Below are 4223 nucleotides of genomic sequence, written 5' to 3'. Positions count from 1 at the left end.
GCAGTGTGTGTTTGGCCACATTCATCTTCTTGCTTAGTGTTTGGGGATCTGAACTCTAGCCCTCTTGTTTGCTCTGTAAACCATGTTTCCTGCTAAGGCATTTCCCCCGCCTTTGCAACCTTTTACAAAGGCAGTAAGTACACACATGAGTCCAGTAATCCACTGTATTATCTACTCAATCTCATTGCTTTCTATACCCTGTCACCACAATACACAAACCCCATTATTTTAGTTATACATATAATAGATGCACTATGAATTAAAATTAGTCAATGCTATTCCTAGGTTTCCTTTTTAAAACTTCTTTTCTGTATTTTATTGTTTTTCATTTCTGTTTTTAAAGCTAACATATATATGTATATATATATATATATAATATGTTACACTACCGCTTACATTTGCTTGTTTTTATTTCTTTTTCCCTTTTTTTTTAATCATATGAAGCTATTTCAATGAATTGTTAACAATTTAGAACATCAGTTTGTGAGGATGCATCCGGTTTGTCAGGTAGATGGCAGGTAGCCCTGGAGTGGAGGAACAGCTTTAATCTTTGGCAATAGCTACGAGTCCATAGTTTTCTGATCAGCCTTTGCCTGCTCTGTAATCTCATTTTTCTCCTTCTCTGTGGCGAAGATCTCGACCTTCTGATGCCTGGGCTTGTGCAGCAGTTTCTTCTTGAAGTAGTGTCAGTCAGGTGTTTGGGGATTTTAACCTCGCTGATAACTTTTGAGGAGGTGGAGATGACAAACTTCCGGTGTGTTCTGCACAGAGGAACTCTGTTGAGGGCAAGAGGTCCCAGTCACAAATAACAAGTCACTGCCCAGCTGCTTCAGGAAAACCACTCTCACTCCTGTGATGCCAGTGGGGGATTACGAGGACAGTCCGGGGAGTAATGTTGGAGGGCAGCCTCCTCAGTGGCTGGAGCGCAGTCTTCTCACACGCTGACTGAAGGGCTTTTTGCCATGGCTCAGCAGTTTCCGGTGCACATCTTCAGCAGGATAATAATACCTAGGCATTTTCGAAGCTTCACCACCCAGGTGCCACCCTTCTTGTCTCCACCAACTGTTTCTGTGACAGTAGCAAGGACCTTCTCCTTTTTCTTCTTTTCAACCTTGGTCTTGGGAGCTGAGCATTTCCTTTTGTACAAGGCCTTTCTGGAATACATAGCAGATCGGGAGTACCTGCCAACTCCTCTAACCAGGACAGGCTTTTGGCTGTAATGGGGCTTCCCCTTCTTGGACTTTGTAACTTTAAGGTTACCCTTTTTGGCTGCACTAGCAGCCATGACACCGGAAGTAGCAGCATCACCACCAGCCTTCTTGGCAAAGGTTTCTTCTCCTTTGTTCCAGGCTTCTCTGCCTTTTCACCTGCCATCTTGCAAGACAAGAAATAGTGCTTGTTTTTTCAATATTGATTCAGATGATAATTTTGATGCTTATCCTTTAATTATTTTTCTTGATATTTTTGATACCTTTTGTCTTTTTTATATATTGCAAGTCCTTGATGATAATTAAAGACGATGCACCTTGCTAGGCTTTTATTGTTATGACATTTTTTTTGTATTCCATTCCATTGAGGTTCTTGAATTATGTTGTAATTATTCTACATCTAACTCAGTATGTGTCTTTGTATTTATTGCTTAAATGGTCTCTGTAGCATTCCCTTCTGTCAGGGGCTGGAGTTACAGACTATTATACTTGATTTTCCCTTTTATATCTTGATGATATTATCACTATTTTCAAAGTATTTTGCTTCTTGAGTTTCACTGGTTATTATGCACTGCCGTGTTTTAATTCCAACCAATGTGTTTATCGATTCAGACACTGCAATTTCACATCAAAAAATTCAAAACTATGTTGAGTTCCTTCCAATTATTGACTTGAATTTTTATAAGGGATGCAGATAAAATGGTAATTTTTTTTAAATATCTTTGTCTGCTAATTCTAACATCTGTGTCAGTTTTGGTGCGGTTTCAACTGGCTACCTTTTCTGCTATTTTGGGCATATTTTCAGATTTTTTTAATATATTCTATAATTTTTACACAATATTATCTTGTGGGATATTGGATATTTTTACATTACATGAATATTCTTAATTTTGCTTCTGGATGCAATTGAGCTTTTTGCTTTTTTATTTTAAGAGCTGATGAGAGAGCACCTAACCACATTAACCTCCTCTTATTTATCCCCCAATATTGAGTAGATTGAACACCCACCCAATAAACCATTGACTGTGGTGGTCTTAAGGCTTGCTATTTGAAACACACAATATTCTTGTATATTCTGTTATCAGTTTGTGTGGATCCTTCTTAACCCTCTGGTTGTTTCTTTGCATTTACCCCATCAGCACTCCCTGGATTCTCATTCTAATGCTGGAGCTCAGAAGACATAATTGAGATGTGTTTAGAGCAACCTTCTCTCACACATGAACTGCAAATTTTCCAGAAGTGACTTGTGGCAAAGGAAGACCTCACCTCATTTGGTTCTTTTATTCTAGCTAGCATTTCTCTGAGAAAGATAATTAGTACTCTGAGGCTTATTTTTTCTAATATAGAATCTGTATGATATTTCATAAAAGAGTAAATCTTGTCTTTACTCTTATGTCTCAGAAAAAAATAAATGTCCATTTACCAATGTCAAAATAGAATGGGGAAGTGATAACATTTTCAATAAATCATATTGCATTTATTTATATTTTCTCATGCTTCATACGTTACACAAATTAAATCTAGATTGATTGTAGGTCTAAAAATCAAAGAAGAAGCATTTACAAAATAAAACAGGAGAGAAAAATATTTATAATGTGCAGCAAGTTAAACTGTTTTCAATGCTACATATAAATCTCTAATAATAAAATAAAATATTGACACTTCAAATACTGTGGGATTAAAACACTTTTTCTCATAACTTTCTTTTAATTTTTGGTATTCTTTTAGAACATACTTGTGCATGTATGTACCGTAATCATAACCCCCTCTGTTTTTTTAACATACTGAATCTAATTAGTATTGCCCATAGGCATCATGGTCACTAGGGCATGAGCAATACATACTCTCTCTCTCTCTCTCTCTCTCTCTCTCTCTCTCACACACACACACACACACACACACACACACACACAGACTCACAGAGACTCACATAAAGTGACTCTACTTCTCTGAGAAGCTCTCAATTTTAGTAGTTTCTTGATTAGTAGGTAGGATCATGAGAACAACTTTCTACTTCAGGCTGGAATCTTTTACTGCTTTGTTCTTGGTCAGATGATCAAAGATGGTGTGAACTCATTTGTTGATCAGCCAAAAGTCACTTTGGAAGGGAATCTTGATATTTAAATGGGATAGGAGGATTCACCCTAATGTGAGTGGAACCATTTTATTAGCTGTGTGCTAGACTGTGTAACAGAAGGGAAAGCTTACTGAGTTTAAGTGCAAACCATCAGGATGCTTGTGTTCATTTCTTTCTTGACTAAGAATGTCCAAGCTCCTGCCTGGACTTTCAGAAATCTAGAATTGTACAATGAAGAAAATCTCTTTTCTAATAGTTATTAGAAAACCTTTTTATTCAGAGTAACAGAAGTGAAACCATAGTAGCAACAGGTACCAAGGAAGCAGACTTGTTGCTATGATGAACTTGGACATATTTGGATTTTGAGTGGGAAGAAGATAGAGACTATGGAACCTTGGACTGGAAAAGCCACTGAATACTTTTGGATGAACTTAAAGGCCATTCTTCCAGAAGCTTAAAAGTGAAGAAGGCTATGAATAACAAGAACAACTCAGGCCCAGATCAAGTTTCAGAAAGCACAAGAACTTTTTTTGTGAGCTGAACAGAGACTAGTCCTGTATGATTTTTGTCAAGAATGAATCTATGTCTGCTTACCATGCTGGGATTGAAGGAGCTGTGACTATCTGAAAACTCTGCACCACTGAGGTGAGATCTGTTGTTACCTGTGGCAACACTAAGAACGGATTTCTTTAACGTTAGCACACACATACTTACACAGTTGTAATTCAGACTACATCTTAATGTCTTGCCAGAATTTGGAAAGTAAGAGCCATTTGTGTAGAACTGGTTTTGAGGGCATGCAAGATGAAAAATGGAAAAGGTAATGGAGAACAATTAAGGCTGAGTAGCTCGTGAGAGGTTTGGAGTCCTTGCAGAGAGCCTTGAGAGGCCTTTGATTAATTGCAGTGAAGATCCCAGAATATTGGAGACCCCAGAAG

General features: G+C 37.6%; 1 pseudogene; it reads right to left on the bottom strand.

Annotated features, from left to right (window-relative positions):
* Window positions 1-468: 468 nt before the first annotated feature.
* LOC116902765 lies at window positions 469-1374 on the bottom strand (annotated as a pseudogene).
* Window positions 1375-4223: the final 2849 nt, after the last annotated feature.

This window comes from Rattus rattus, chromosome 6 (assembly GCF_011064425.1).
Source record: "Rattus rattus isolate New Zealand chromosome 6, Rrattus_CSIRO_v1, whole genome shotgun sequence".
NCBI classification, from domain to species: domain Eukaryota; kingdom Metazoa; phylum Chordata; class Mammalia; order Rodentia; family Muridae; genus Rattus; species Rattus rattus.
This window is presented reverse-complemented; position numbering and strand designations above follow the sequence as displayed.